Below are 16,874 nucleotides of genomic sequence, written 5' to 3' on the forward strand. Positions count from 1 at the left end.
AGAGTAATATGAGTTTCAGGAAAATGTTCATTGTGAAGGGCTGTATTTAATGCAGAGGTATAAGCGTTTATTAGTAGATGAGAGGATGGAGCCACCAGACAGAGATTTTGACTGTTTAGATTGTTCTACCCCCCCAGGGGCACCTGGGTGGTTCAGTTCATTGAGCATCTGACTTCGGCTCAGGTTGTGATGTCGTGGTTTGTGAGTTTAAGCCCTGCATCGGGATCTGTGCTGACAGCTCAGAGCTCTGAGCCTGGAGCCTGCTTCAAATTCTGTGTCTCCCTCTCTCTCTGGCCCTCTCCCACTCACTCTCTGTCTCTTTCTATCTCAAAAATAAACAAACATTAAAAAAATTTAAAAATTTTTTTAGATTGTTCTACCCCCAGGAGCTAGTATCTGGTACATAGAATGCTTAAATAAATAAATATTGAACAAATGAATGAATTTTGCTAGGCTGGAGTGATCGGAGAAAGTCTTGTGGAAGAAGTCCAGCTTGAGTGAGCCATTTAAAACGTGATAGAATTTGGGTAGTACTGGGGAGGGCATTTTAGATTTTTCAGGGGAAATCATTGCCACCACCACTGCACTCTGATACTGATTTCTCTTTCATGTTTATAAACTATTGTACAAATCACTTATGAGCACTCAGCCATTTCTTACCTTCTTTATCAGACTGTTAGAGAAGGGTTGACTCTGGGGCCCATGAATCTGATTGTATGATAAAGTGTAAAGAATAGTGATTTATTTTTACTTGAAACATTTTTACAGTTTGGAGATGCCTTCCAAGCCCTGTTGAATGAGGCTATGGATTGGAATTCTCCAGAAGGCCATTAGTTATTGAGTTGTGTTTGTTGTAAAACAAAGGAGATGTTTATAGGTGTCAGCTATTGAAGGCGCAGAGCGAGTTGGTATCACCGTAAGTGCTTCCAGTCACAGGCAGACCTGGTAGCAGACATGCAGGGAAAAAGACCAGACACTGTCAGCTCACTGCTGTGGGGAAGATGGGCCATTAGTGGCTTTAGATGTCACATAGCAGCCTTCTCTCTTTGGACTCCCAGCTGTTTCCTGTTGGGCGATCAGAGATTTTAGTTATGACTCTGAAAACAAGTGCCAATGAGAGATTATGGGCCGTTAAGCTTGCCAAATGGTGAGGTGAGTGGTGCCAGGGAGTTTGGTTGCAGTGGTTGTAGTGGACGTTCTGCAGGTGGTGGTGCTAAGGAGAAGGAGGGAAAATTCCTGGTGTCATGGGGACGACTTACCTCCTGGGAAGTGGGACTGGATGTCTCAGTGTGGCCTATGCTGCTGGAGGAGGCTTGCCACCACTTTGTTACTGCTATTGTGTCCTTGAGCAGGCTCTGAGGGGTGGATCCACTATCCTGTCTCATGTCTGGGAATACATGAGGCCAGGCTGTAGGATCCTTCCCAGTGGGCATACACGGTAAAGCTGGGGAGAGGATCTCTAGTTAGCACTCTAGGGACAAGGAAGGCATTCAGTGGCAGTTAAGCCGAATCTGTGCTGAGCCTGCAGAGGGGGCACAACCCTATTTCAGATGCTGGAGTATAAGAAACAAAGTCTTTGCACCACCAACAACAGAAACAGCTACTTTACAATTTATAAAAAGTTTTCACATGTGTTATCTGATTTGAAATCCACAACAGCCTTCTGAGATAGGTGGGACAATGATTATTATCCTTGTCTGGATGAGGTAACTGAAACTCAAGCAAGTGAAGAAATTTTGCCTAAGGTTGCCCAGCTAGCAAGAAGAAGCCACGCCTTGAATTCAGTGCCTCTTGCTTTGTTCTGTTATTTCATGTTGTCAGTTCCTAGTCGTGAGAATAGACAAATATGCATGGCATGACTCAAAGATGCTAATATTGTGAAGAGGGAGGCACAAGGTTAGAGCCAGTGTGGTGAGTAAGCATGGATTCCAGGAGCAGGTGACCTTGAGCTGTGATGCGAAGGAGGAGAAGCCATGATTATGATGGCAGAGGGTTGTATGCTGTCTTCCTGGGAATGCTGATAGGCATCAGCGTTCAGACCCACTCTTCATTATTCCTGGGCACGCAAGGGAAGCTGGGGGGAGTCGAGGGCACTGAGGGTCTGAATAATTGAAATCAGAGGAAACACAAACATCTCTTTTTAACTTACAACATAATCCTCTTTTCCTAGAAATGCTTTCAACATACTACTCACAAATAGAAAAATGCTTTGGAATGGATTTCTTCCACACCTTGTCCTTGATTCCCCTGTGAGCAGAGAAATACTTAGGAGGGGAAAAGAGATGTCAAGAATCTGGATGACCTGCAGTTAGGCCATCAGCCCCTCTGTTTGATTAGGACCAGGCTGTGCTGATCAAGTATTTATACTTGAAGCAATGGTGGCTCCGTGAGTCAGTGGCCCCATCTTGGTTTGGGCCCTGACTATGTAGCATAGGTGTGGAGAAAAAGGAGATAACCCACCAGCTTGTACCAAGAAACATCACATCTCATCTGCCAGTGCTCCCTGTTGACTCTGGCACACCCTTTAGCAACATCTCTTCTGCCTTCATGGCTTGCTTTCATGTTCACTATAGAAACATTGAATAAAAGAGGGAGTTTGTGGCTGAGAGTTAAGAGAAACTGCCTTACTTTTGCCGGGCCTCAAATGATTATGTTCTCTCCTTTTAAATAAATCATAAGTGAAAATTTCTCCACTTGAAAAGACAGACATCAGAAGGATTTTTCAGCAAGGTACCCTTATTTTTTATTCAAAATTATGTTTAAAAATAATCCAGTATTACTCAAACTTTTTTCAGCCCCTGTTTATGAGTCTTTTCTCACTCAACCATTGGACTGTTTCAAATATCTGAGCAAATGCTTGAGAGCCCTTTCCACTTCCCACCACTGTTCCATCTTAGGAGAAGCAGACAATGGAGGTTTGTCTGTGGTCTCATGACAACAACTGGCCACTCTTCTTCTTTGTGGTGATTTACCTCCCTGCTTTAAACTGAAGATAGTGGACAGGAATGACATCCAGTCACAACTTCCCCTTTCTAATTTGAGGGCACCAAAGCCAGATTCTCCTAAGAGACATAACACAAAGTTAAATGCTTGCAAGAATTTCTCATGATGTAACACAGAATGTAAAGGATATTCCCTCGCTATAACTTTGGGAAAGTTACTCATGGAAATGGAATGGCCCAGGCCCTGCTGTACCATGCTCTCCAAGTGACAGTTTCATCAAGTCCATATGTTCACAGATGAAGGAAGTGTTGTCACATGGCAAATGGCCAAGAACGCCCCTGACCCACTTCCACAGGATTGTCCAAGAGCGCCTGGCACATTTCACCCCTCAATTATTCCCATCGATTGTGAACAGATGGGCACAATACTCTTTAAGTCATAGTAAAGTGACTTGTATTTGGCCATTATCCAAGCAGAATGAAAGAAGGTGCTGTTGTCTATCTGGCTTAGCTACAATATAGGATTCATAAAATAATGACCCCTGGTTCGATAATGACAAAGTCCAAGGTTGCCAGGATGGGTGCTTTTATGGCAGCAGCTCAGAGACCATCATTCACAAGTTTCAAATTGGTTACAGATTTGTGGGATAGACTTGCCTTGTTGTTGGCTTCCTTTAATTTCAAACTCTATGGCCTCTCCACATTGCATCAGCTTGTTAAATATCTGGTAAGATTTTCACATTGCAGTTTGATCTAGTTTAGGATTATTTGCCAATATAGGAAGGTCTCAATTTACTCTAAACAGATGGTTCTGAGAATAATATGCATGGATCCTAAAGCATTCCTGACACAATTATTCTGGGTGATTTTTCGTATCCTCTTCCCCTTAGTGAGGTTTTTGGGTCTTACACTCCAATATTCATCGTAGTAATTAGACTAACTTGCCATTCTGTGTCACCTCCTTCCTAATTTCATCTTCCAGGAAGTCTACTTCGCTTGACTCTATTTACTTGTGATCATAAGTTCTAGACTAATAGAATCTTAGTTATTGATGAGATCTTAGAGTCCATTGAGTCTAACTTCCACTTGAAGCAGAAATTACCTTTGGACAATCTCTGACTGATGATGATCCATATCTTCTGTGACAAGGTGCTCATGACTCCACAAGATGACTCATTTTATTATTGGACAGATCTAATTGTTAGTAAATTATTTTATGTAATTGAAATCTGACTTTGTCTAATTTAGGCATGTTGATCTTAGTTCAGCCCTCTAGAGTAATACAGAGCTATGTAATTTCATTTTTACTTGAAGTCATTCAGGTAATTGAGGACAGCAGTTATTATTACCACACAGTCTATTTGATGATGCTTTATAGTTTTTGATTCATCCTTGTGTCCTTAATTTTGTTTTCTTTCTCTTATTCTTCACTTATTATTCTTATTCTACATTATTTTGTGTCCCTAAAGAATTTATGCCTGTGGGTGAGGATGTGGAGAAAGGGGAACGCTCGTGCACTATTGGTGGGAATGCAAACTGGTGCAGCTACTCTGGAAAACAGTATGGTGGTTCCTCAAAAAGTTAAAAATAGAACTACCCTATGGTCCAGCAATTGCATTACTAGGTATTTACCCAAAGGATACAAAAATACTAGTTCAAAGGGACACATGCACCCTGATATTTATAGCAGCATTATCTACAATAGCCAAACTATGGAAACAGTCCAAGTATCTACTGACTGATAAATAGATAAAGAAGATGTGGTATATATACACAATGGAATATTACTCACTCATCAAAAGGATGAAATCTTGCCATTTGCAATGACACGGATGGAGCTAGAGACTATTATGCTAAGTTGAAATAAGTCAGTCAGAGAAAGACAAATACCATATGATTTCACTAATATGTGGAATTTAAGAAACAAAATAAACAAGCAAAGGGGAAGAAAAAGAGAGAGAGGCAACCCAAGAAACAGACTGCTAACTATAGAGAATAAACTGATGGTTACCAGAGAGGAGGTGAGTAGGAGGATGGTTAAATAGGTGATGGGGATTAACGAGTGCACTTGTTGTGATGAGCGCTGGGTGTTGTATGGAAGTGTTGAGTCACTATATTGTACCCCTGAAACTGATATTACACTGTATGTTAACTAACTGGAATTTAAATAAAAACTTTAAAAAAGAATTTATGCCTTTGATGTATACAATGTTTTAAATTACTCAATTCTTTTCATCACTCATGTATTCTGTCCATTAATATTTAAGTATTTTTCTGTATGTGCAGGTCTATGGTAAGTGCTAGGAAAACAGCAATGACTAAGGCCAACTCCATGCCATCAAGAAGTGCTTATTGATGTGTCTCATTCTGACTTTTGTCAAGTTTTTCATTATACCTATAGTCAAAATGATCAGTGGAATAAAATCAATTAATGAAAAGAGAAAACCACAAGACTGGAATGTTGACACATACATGCTTTCAACTAATGTTACATTTGTTTAACTGATGACTACTCCTTGCCCCTCTTTCCACTAGTTACTTTATGTTTTTTTTTTAAATTTTTTAAAAAAATGTTTATTTATTTTTGAAGGAGACAGAAACAGAGCATGAGTGGGAGAAGAGCAGAGAGAGAGGGAGGCACAGAATCCGAAACAGGCTCCAGGCTCTGAGCTGTCAGCACAGAGCCTGATGCGGGGCTCAAACTCAAAAACTGTGAGATCATGACCTGAGCCAAAGTCGGAGCTTAACTGACTAGAGCCACCCAGGTGCCCCTACTTTTTGTATGTTAAAAGATGTTTGTCTTGGGGTTGCCTGGGTGGCTCAGTCTGTTAAGCGTCCGACTCTTGATTTCAGCTCAAGTCATGATCTCATAGATGGTGAGTTTGAGCCCTGCATCAGGCTCTGTGCTGACAGTGTGGAGCCTGCTTGGGATTCTCTGTCTCCCTTTCTCTCTGCCCCTCCCCTGCTCTCTCTCCCTCTCTCTCTCCCTGTTAAAATAAAGACATAAACATTTAAGAAAATAGATTTTTTAAAAAAGATATTTGTCTCTGAAAAAGATGTATTTCTTACAAAGGTTATTTAGTTATCAGACACTATTGAGGACAGAAGCCTGTGGTGAAATGAACTTTTGGGCTGAGAATGGAAGTCTCAGCCCAATCCTGTTTTTCTGATTGGCCATTTAAAAGTGGTAGTTTTACTTTTGCTCCATCCAGAAGAAAGGTATTCCTTATGAGTTGACAATATAAGGAAAAATAAATGAAAATTTAAACCAAGTGATAAGATGTCATTGGTCCCTCAGGAATTGAATAAGTCTATAGATTCCTGACAAATATTGATTTGGGTCCCCAAAAGATACCTGGATAAACAGCTTGACAGAGGGGAACATTATGAATGAAGAACCCTGGTATTGTGCCCCTACTCAGATGCTGTCTCTGCCCTCTTCAACTGGCCCTGAAGGGTTCTGGGGTCTAGAGTCACCTCATGGGCCTGACCCTCCTGTGCCTGTTCCTTGTCCCTTACCCTACTCCCCAATGCTAGCTGCCCTGTCAACATGGTTACACCTCTACACAGCAACAGCATCAGCTTTCCAATCCAGAAAAGCCATGAAGGTGTTCTTGGTCACTTGCACTTGACATCTAGAGAGCCAAGCCAGAAACTATGAATTGAGAAATTGAGGGCTGTAGAATGCTGATGAGCAAAATTGTGCACAGCCTTATCTGTCTGCTTATGTGAGAGTGTTTCTAAGAAAGTCCCTAAAGTCTCTGTCACTCAGACAGCTTTTGTTTGAGTGAGAGAGCCAAGCCATACTCAGGAGCAATAGCTGAATCATGTCCCAGCATCATAGTGGTGTGGAAAGCCACTTAGATAGGCTGGCCCTGTTTATAGATTCTAAAGGTCCCGTGTTTCTTCCTGCTCATGTCCTTTGTTCTCTTAGAGGTCAAAACACTCTCCATCACTGTTCCACTGTTCTGCCTGAAGTCTTACCTGCTCTAAGGACCAGCTGAAAACTCATCCACTCTGCCTGCACATGCCAGTCCATAGCTACTCCTTCTTAGATTTAGTGATCACCACAGATACATTTTTTAGGTTTGGCATATTCTGTACTGTTAGGGAATATGTCTTGTCTTGGCCACTATACCTGGTGGTAAAGTGTGGCATGGGTAGCATGCTCTGCTTCAATCATTTGGGTAATGGCATCAAGAGAAAGTAGCTGGAGAAGCAGCAGAAGGAAAGCTGGAGTAGCCTTCCTTCTCGGAAAGTGGTGGTGGGCTGAGGTCAGGGGAGGAAGGGATAAGGTATAACTTGACCTAGTCCCAAGAGAAAAGTAGACATTGCAGTCATCACCTTCAATCACCCATTTACTCTATCACCATGGCCCTATGGGCAGGACTATTTCCCTCTTCATTTTCGTTCCCTTAAGACTTGTTTTCCCCTGCAGGGCCAAGGCCATTACTGATGTTTGTTTTAACCTCATTTATCTGTGAAAGAGATTGGCTGCATAAAGTGAGGGGAAGAAGGCAGGTGACACCATTCCATGTGATTTACTCTAGAGCGCTGTCCCATCAAAGGAAGCCTTGTTGGTTTTCTTTGTGACTTCCAGAATGTCTAGCTCAGTGACATAAAATATGTGCTTTGTAAGTATGTGTTGATTGTTTGAGTAACATTTGCCAAGCTACATAAAACGAATGAAATGAATAATAACTCATTTATTTATGGGGCAACTTTCACCATTCAGAAGATAGAAATAGCCTTATAGCAGCAAAGAAGCCCATGCACACTGAGACCAGAACTTATTGACTTATGACTGTGCAAATTAAAGTTCCTGATTGAGCCATCTTCAATATTTCTTAGAACAGAAACTAAAGGGAGGTGCTATGACTTGCTGGTATGTTAGTGATGTCTACCCAGGAAGGAGGAGACAGTGAAATTCCTAGATATTTAATATGGGGGCAGACATCTCTCTGTACATCTCAGTATGGTCTGGCAAGGGTTAGGTGGTTTACTCTGTTCAAGAAGTAAAATTGTTTGAATATTCAAAAAAACTGCTTGAAGAGTAAAGTCAGGAAATCTACCTGGGATACCTGGTTTCCCAGTGAGACTTTAAAGAAAAGTCTTTACCGATAATACCAAGTGTTGGTGAGGATGTGGAGCTCCTGGAACTCTCTTTGCTGGTAGACTATATATTGGTGCAGTAACTGGGAAAAAATTTAGGTGGTATCTATTATGTATCTCCCCATGACCCTACAATTCTGTGCCTGGATATGCTCAACAGGTATGAGGGTTTCTCTTCATTATAATATGTACAAGAATATTCATTATCAGCTTTATTCATAACAGCCCCAAACTGTAAACAACCATAATGTTTCTATATGCAGTAGAATGGCTAAATACATTGTTGTGTATTGATGCAACAGAATGTTATACAGCAACCAGAAAGAACACTCTATTGGCATACTAACAGCATGAAGGAATCTTACAAACAGAATGTTCAGCAAACAAGCCAGATATAAAAGTATACATACTCTACTCATTTATATTAAGTTTAAGAACAAGCAAACCTGTTGTGTGGGGTAGAGGTCAGATAAAGATTAGTCTTGATTGGAAGGGGGAGTGAGGGAACATTTGGGTAGTTGTAAATGTTGTAAATTATTGTCTGGATGGTGGTGACATCAGTGCATACATATGCAAAGATTTACCCAGCTCTTAAGATTTGTACACTTTGCTGTGTTCAAGTTATACTTTAATAAAAGAAAAAGAAAAGGGAGAAAGAAAAAGGAGCTGTTACTAAAGTATGACACTGAGTAGTTTGCCCCAGACCTCTGTATCTTTATTTATTGGCAGGTTATCAGTGTCCTTATGGCTCTTGCCTCTGAAGCTTCTGGTGAAGTTTAGCTTCTTACTCCTGTTCTCAACTTGCTCTGGAAAGAGTTCAGGTCTGGGAGTCAGGAGGCTTCTGCTATAGTCTCTCTACCCCTCCTGCCAGCTGTTTACTTATGGGTAGGATCACTAGAGAAGTCTATGAAAGAGGCATCTCAATGCCTCCTTCACCTATAACCCACAGAGTTTGGTGAAATCATGTTAGGTACAACATGTTAAAGAGTTTTAGAAAAAAATCAAAAATCAAAAGCGTCACCCAAATACCAAGATGATTATTATACTTGAACTTGATGAAGTTGATAGCAGCTACTGATTTTAATCATATGAAATGCTGCCATTAAAGACCATGTTGTGACTTCAGACAATTGGGCAGTGATTTATGAATCATTTTGGTACTCAGCCCAAGGCAGTCAGTTGCACACGAGGGTGACTTGTGTATAGGGAAATGCGGTGATTACAGAAGCAGCTATTGCCATGAGGCCTGGGGGTCCTCCAGGCGACACACAGGTCAGCATCAGGGGTTCAGGATGATGTTCTTTTCACAGTAAAGACTTTGGACCAATGTAGCTAGGTGAACAGTGCTCTACTCAGACAATCCAGTCTAGTTCTGGCTATTCTACCAAATGGCTGTGTGACAGAGGCAGTCCCTTCACTTCCCTGGGCCTTAGTTTTCTTATATATAAAATGGGGCACTAGATGTCTTAGGTTCTAGAGCTTTAACTTCCTGTGTGTCTTCCTCATACAGCTAACTCTCAGTTATTTCTGTACATGTATTATATGGTCAACTTTAAGTCCTGAACTGACTTTCTCTTTTCACGTGGCTGTTTTCTGTCTATCCTAGTCTTTGTGTTCAGGAAAGGCAGATTCATTTTTGAACAAATAGATCTTTCATAACTCAGCTGTGAACAATCATGTTGTCTCCTACCAATTATTCTGGATTATTGATTATCCATCATTTTGATCACCCAGTATCTTTCTACCATTAGTGCAGGTGACTAAGTGCTGCTGAATGACACCACTCTGTCCCTGTCCCTCCTGCTTCCCTCTGCTCCATTGGATTCCTAGCCTGGCATGCCTTGATGAGCAAAGCTGAGCATTGGTAATGTTCTGGGTTTGGCCACGTTTTCCTAAGGATCGTGAGGGCAGCTCCGTCAGTGCTTCCAGGGCCTGGGGTCTGGCACCTGAGCCAGTGACAGTACTGGTGTGAGGAAGATGAAGCCAGGGAGGAGAGACCTGCCAGCGCTGGGGAGGTGAGCACTGAGGTGTAGCACGACATGCTTATGGGCTTCTTGCCCAGCCTGAGCTTTTTAAGGCTGAATGAAAATGCAGAGCCAAGGAGAAAATCTCTCATTCTCCCCAGGCCAGGCTGGGCAGAGGTCTTATTCTGCACGTGGCAGGACCTGGGGAAGGAAGAGGAGGGGTGATGGGGCCAGGAGAGGGTGACTTGGCAGTGTCTGGGAAGGAATCAGGCCCTAGTATTATTGCTCAGGGAACTGGAGAAAAGCTGCATGGCACCTTTATGTTTCCTGTTCCTTCATGACTGTTTCTGCAGGGATTTTTCTTCCTGTCTCATGTTCCAGATTCTTCTGTGGGGGTTCTGTGGGTCAGGGGCAGGAAACTAGGCCAGGCCTTGGCCTCTGAAGACACTGTTTTTTCCCTGGCAGCACCCCCCTCTTTGGAGAATAGTCCTGATTCCTGCTCTTGGGGTGTCTAAGCCCTTTTCTCTGAAGTTTTGTGCCTTCTTTTCTCTGTGTTGCCTCTGCCACTCCCTTATTTGGTGTGAGAGTTTGCTTTCTGAAGCCCCTCCTAGATGATGGCATACTGACACTTCCCTGCCCACTCCCAGCTGAAGCGGTACTCACTTCAAAGCAGGCCCCCAGTGGGGACTAAGGCCACTGATTCCACCTATGACCAAATCCTTTGGGTTCTGCATTCTGGGAACTGTTTTGCAATGTGGTGGTGCAGATTTCTTTTTTTCTAAATTATCCATAACAGTGGCAAAACCTTGTTTTTGAATGTTACTTTGATTTTTGGAAACAGCCCAGCTTCATTTGGGGAAATCTAGAGGAATAGGAAACCAAATCTGGGCAAGCTGAGTGATAGTGGTTTTAGTATTAAAAAAAAAAAAAAGCAAGGTTTGCCTGTGAAGTAATGATGCAATTTACTTATTGTTTATTTAAAAATGACAGTGAAGGTTACACTCAAGAAGAGACCAAAAATGTTTTCAGCATCTACTGGGATAAGCATAGAGCCCAGGGGGGCAACTACAAGGAAGTCCCCATTTTTCTGTTCAGTTTGGGTCGGGGGTTGCTTATGGGTCTGCAGCATCATACAAGGCCAGGGCACTCTCTGTGACTGCAGACACACTCCTGTGCCTTGTGGGGAGGGAGGAGTGGACTAATTTGGGGCTACTGTCAAGTCCCCTATAAATCCGAATTCAGATGTTGCTGGAGAGGGAGACTGAATGAGAGGATCTGTGTCAGAGAGGACCACCTGATGTGGACAAAGCTCACCCCAAGCCAGTGGACCTGCATAGAACCACAGGCAAAAAAAGCTTGAGAGAAGTGGGAATAGGTCAATGTGTTCCTTACGTAATTCAAGTGGCCTTTGTCAAGCTGTCTTAAAGAGCTGTTCTTTGAAAGAGTTGTGGCTGTTAGAGCCGGGGTCTGGGCTATGACCAGACAGTCTGGTTCCCAGTGACTCAGGCTGTTTTTCAAAACAGTGACCGAAGACATGGGGGAAGTTGAGATGGCTGCTGGAGAGAACTCTCGCCCAAAGCTGTCAACAACCAGGTTTTTCTTTCGTGGGTGGGGTCCTCGATGGTGAACTGATGTCGGGGACATTCTAAATACATCTATCCAGTTGCTGAGCTCAGAGTCAGCAAGGGGTCTATTCTGGGGTAGGGGGTAGGGCTGATGCAGATGGATCATCTACTGTGTACCAGGCATTTATATACATCATCTCAGGTAAGATGGACATTATGATCCCCAAGTACAGATGAGGAAACAGAGCTACATATAGTGAAGCCTCTTCCTATGATCTCCTCACTGCCTTCTCCCTTCTCATTGCACTCTTGTTCAGTCTTCGTGTTCTGCATGTTGCATTATGATTATTTTTCCACTCACAGCGATTCTAATGGAATTGGTTTAGGGTGGGGCCAGGCTTTGGTATTATTTTAAAAGCTCTCCAGGTGATTTTCATGTGCAGCCAGGGATGAGAACTGCTGGTCTAGATCATAGATTTTTCATTTTTGTGTATCCCCAGGATCTAGATCAAATTTGAGTGTGTTGCAGAATGAGTTGGAGAGTTTGTTAAAACACAAGTTGCTGGCCCCATTCTCAGAGTTTCTGATTCAGCAGGTCTGAGGTTGACCCAAGAATGTGCGTTTCTAACAAGTTTCCAGGCATTGCTGCTGCTGCTGCTGATAGTGGTGGTCTAAGGACTAATTCTGTAAGAGCCCCTGATCCCTTGGAACAAGTGTATGCACTCAGTGGATGCTGATTGAACTGGGTACACACCAAGTTGTCCAAGGATTTGAACCCTGGCTTGATTGGTAGCAAAGCCTGCCCTCTTACTATGATTCTAGGCCTACTGTCAGGGAACCTGGAAGGACAAATGAGGTGGCCCTGGTGTCTGCTTTACCTCTGAGAGGAGGGTAGAATGCAGCAGTCTTTAGAGTCTCCTCACAGGGAGAGACAATATCAGTTTCTTGCCAGAAAGCCTAGTGGCTGTTGCATGTTCAGAAATTCTGAGTGGAGGTTCGAGGCAACTAAGAGGTCCTAGAGTCCTAAGCCAGGACACAGGTTGCTGATGCAAGGTGTGACCTGACAAAAGATGGTCACGGATGTGCACATCCCAGAGTGTTTGTTATACAGGGCTTGTTGAATCTGCTTTAACAAATTCCACCTTGTTTGTGCTCCACAGGAAATTCAGAAGATGGTTTAGTGATGTCAGAGGTTGAGGAGTGGGGTCCTGAGCCATCCTGAGTAAGGGAAAGGTTTGTTGGGGTAGAGCAGCTGTGACAGTCTGGGTAACTGGAACTGGAAAGGATGTTTCAGGCCAGAGCAGGAATATGGTGTTTAGAAGAGGGGGAGGAGAGGTATGTCGGCAAATGCAGCAGAAGATGTGGGGAGTTCCCTTCTCCTTCTGGAGGGATGTCTTGGACACCTGGAGACTTATGTTACCAGGTTTTGTTGAACAATGAATGATTTTTAAAAATCCACCCTAAAACAAATCTTCATTTAGTGCTTGCTAGGTGCACAACATTGTTCTAAATGCTGTGTGGGGCCTCCAAAAAATAAATAATAAAATGCGGAGTATGATATGTCACATAATTGGTGCAGATGGGTCTTCAAGAATTGGGGGAGGAGTCCTTTGGGCTGTGCGCCTGTGGAAAGCTTTGGGAAGGCTGAGTCCACTGGTCCTGCAGGCTGAGTGAGTGTGAGATGGGCAGTGATAATGGACAGAGTGATGTTGGGATGTGGCTCCTAATGTATGAGTAGCTTAGGCTAGGTATAATGGAGATTTGTGGGGAGTGATGGTGAGGATGTGGATGGTAAGGGGAAATGAATGTAAGATCCTTGTTCTGGATTGTTGTTCTATTCCGCCCTCAAAGCATGAGAACTGGGACACTTGGGGACCCTCCTGGGGCCCCCTAACTTTGACAGTAGGGCTGCTGGTACTGACTACTTCTTAGAAGAGTTTCTCCAAGGAGTCCTCACACACAAAATTTCATCTCTTTGGTTTTCCAGAAATTTTGGAGTTGGAGGGAGGACAGGAAAGCTCCCCTCTACTACTTTTTACAGTTGGGAGGACTGGGATCTAGGGAAGGGAATGGGCAAAAATATGATGCTCTGGGTGTGGGTTGGATGCAGGGGATGGATGAGATGGACATGTGAATGGAATGCTGTTAGCTTAGGGCAGGGGTGAAGGGCACAGTCTTCCTGGAACAGCACTGGGACATGGACGCTTGATTCTAGCATTGTTTCTTGTGCAATTTGTATTTTAGTGGGTCTGGGAAGAAGTATGGAAAATAAGAGAGGTCAGAATGGCGGTGATGTGGGGACCATGGGGCTCGCCATGGCTACAAACCTGAGCCAGAGCAGGCTGGTGATGCAGGAGGCCTACATGTGAGTGGTCACCAAGAGTTCCTGACTGACTGGGCTGTCTTTACCTATGAGGGTAACAGCAATGACATCCATGTGGCTGGCACTGGCGAGGGGGACCTGGAGGAGATGGTGGAGGAGCTCAACAGTGGGAAGGTGATATATGCCTTCTGCAGGGTGAAGGACCCCAACTGTGGCTTGCCCAAATTTGTCCTCATCAACTGAACAGGTGAGGGTGTGAATGATGTGCGGGAGCATGTGCCAACCATGTCAGCACTGTGGCCAGCTTTCTGAAGGGGGCCCATGTGACAGTCAATGTGAGGGCCAAGGAGGACATGGAGCCTGAGTGCATAATACACAAGATAACCAGGGCCTCAGGTGCCAACCGCGCTTTCCATGGGGAGAGTTGCCATTTCCAGGACATGGACCCCCAGGCCCCTGTGGGTTCTGTGTACCAGAAGATCAATACCATGTCTTATATCTGAGCCAGCAAAGACAGCTTCTGGGCCAAAGCAGAGGAGGAAGAGGAGGAAGAAGAGGTGGAGGAAGAGGAGGAGGAGGAGGAGGAGGAGGAGGAGGAGGAGGAGGAGGAGGAGAAGGAGAAGACTCACAGGCTGGACAAGTGGCGGGAAGAGGAGAAGTGGCAGCCACTGGAGCAGGAACACCGGGAGCAGGAGCTGTGTGAGGCCTCCCTCCAGGAGCAGTGCTATCGGGAGGAACAAGGCGGTGAGGCTGGACCCCAGGGGAAGTGTGAGCAGCAGGAAGTAGTTTCAAGGAATAGAGAGGAACAGGAGCCTGTGTGTAAGCAGCCAGCACATGCATGGAGGATTTTCAAGCAGAAGGAAAAGGCCATGTCCACCACGTCTGTCTCCAGCCCCCAGCCAGGTGAACTGAGGAGTCCCTTCCTGCAGAAGCAGCTCACCCAACCAGAGACCCACCTCGGCAAAGGGCTGACCCAAGCCTCATCAAGGCCCAGGGTAGATCTCCATTAGGAATCAGTACCTAGCACTCTGCTGTGTGTGGTACAGACGGAAGAGGCCCCAATGCTGCAGCACTAAGATGGTGGCTCTGAGCGTGTGGACCATGGGGCTGAATGGAAAAAGGCTCTGTGCTCAGACCCTATATGACTACCAGGCAGCCAAGGACACTGAGATCTCCTTCAACCCTGAGAACCTCATCATGGGCATTGAGGTGATCATTGAGCGCTGGTAGCATGGCTATGGGCCAGATAGCCACTTTGCATATTTCCTGCCTACTCTGGAGCTCATTGAGTGAGGACCCTCCACTGCTGGCTGCACCAAGGCCATCCTTCCTTTCTCCGCCCAGATGTGCTTCACTTATTGCTGGGAGAGGTGGTGTTCATGGTGTGAGAGCCATAGACACTTCTCCAGGAATGGAGGAGTCTTGTCTTCCCAAAGAAGATAAGCCCTTGGGCTTTCTCAGTCTCAGTGGCTCAGCCTCTGTCTTTCTAAATGCAGCATTACTCTGCTGATTCTCAAACATGCTCTGGCAGCTCCCAGGGCCTGACCAGCCTGGCCTTTGACCCCAACAGAAGACATTGAATCAAGCCCTGCCCATGACCAGCCCTTCAGTGGCCTCTGCCTGAGGAGAATGGCACTGCCAAGCTGGGCGGGGGCATTTGCCTTTTCTTTCTTTTCCTCTGGACTCTAAAGGGTGTTGGCTATGGCTGTTAGTGACCCTGGGAAGCGTGAACTTAGTAGAGTTTATGCCTGAAGTCAGAGTCGGTCATGAAAGTTTGGGCAACAGTAGATCATCTTTCTGGATCCTGCTTTGTGCTCCCGGTCCTCTCTCCCTTTGCCTGGGCTGTGGTCTGTGAGCAATGGGGACAAGGGTGACCAAGCCTCCATCTGTGTATATGAAAGAAGCTATGAAAACATCAGCAAACATGTATCTTTTCGTGTGTTGAGCCCTCTTCTGCTGGCCCTAGTGTGTGGTCTTAACTGATTCTGGTTCAGGAAAAGTAACCAGAGTGCCTGTGCCTGCTGTCTCGCCTATTTCTGTCCCAGCCCACCTGTGTCTGCTTTCAGAGTAAGAATTGCCCTACACAGGCCCAGAGGTAATTTGCCCTGTTGTGACCTGAATGCCCATGTGTGGAAACAAACTCTTTTCCTGGGTGTCTGTGATGTGTTTGTGTGCACACAGGTACCTTCAGACCTTGGGCCAACCACTAGACATCTGAAAGAGGCATAAACATTAAGATGCAGGGGGAAAAAAGAAGGAAAAAGAAGAGAAGGGAGGTCAGAGCAGCCCCAGGCAGAGCATACGTTTCCAACATCTCTTAGTGGCCCCAGCAGGCTGGCATCTCAGGGTTTGCAGGGCCTGTCCTGGTACTGTGGCTTCAGGAGTGTCCTCCCCCAACCAAAGTTCATGCTGCTTCCACCCTTCCAGCCTTCCCTGGGCCTCCATGCCCACCCCTGGGCCCAGTGAGAGCTAAACATTTAATCAGAACTGCAACGTCCTCTCTCCCTGCTGGATTGCCCATTAGACAGTGACTTAGCTGGTCTGGAGGAACCTCCTTGTGCCACTCCCCCTGCTAAAACCAGTCATGGCTCCCCTAACTTTGAAGTCTGCCAGATCTGACTAAAGGAGGAGGGGGAGGTGTTTGTGCTCTACTCCACCAGGGGTATCACCCGTGAGTATTTATACCAGAGAGGAGTGTTCTGTTGCCTTGGCAACTTTCTTGCATGGGTTCTGGTGCTCAGAATATCTGACAAATCTCAGTGTTTCACACTCAATGGGCAGAGATGGAGGAGCAGATGAAAGGGTGAATCTCAGTGATCAGGGCCAGGGCCAAAGATATAAAGGGTGGCTAAGATAGCATATGTCAGAAACTGCTGAGGTCACAGAGGTATCCTCCATTTCCTCCCTGTCTGCCATCTCTCCTTCCACCTTTTCCCCTGTAGTTACATCTCTCCCTTCGGTGATACCC

At 44.9% G+C, this 16,874-nt stretch overlaps 1 protein-coding gene and 1 pseudogene across 7 annotated transcripts in view; both read left to right on the forward strand.

The window, feature by feature from the left end:
- KALRN (kalirin RhoGEF kinase) overlaps nucleotides 1–16,874 on the forward strand; it is a 668,576-nt gene that overhangs the window by 88,011 nt on the left and 563,691 nt on the right. The window lies entirely within an intron of this gene.
- On the forward strand, nucleotides 12,491–15,199 carry LOC144617363 (drebrin-like protein pseudogene; annotated as a pseudogene).

This window comes from Panthera onca, chromosome C2 (genome assembly GCF_046562875.1).
Source record: "Panthera onca isolate mPanOnc1 chromosome C2, mPanOnc1 haplotype 2, whole genome shotgun sequence".
NCBI classification, from domain to species: domain Eukaryota; kingdom Metazoa; phylum Chordata; class Mammalia; order Carnivora; family Felidae; genus Panthera; species Panthera onca.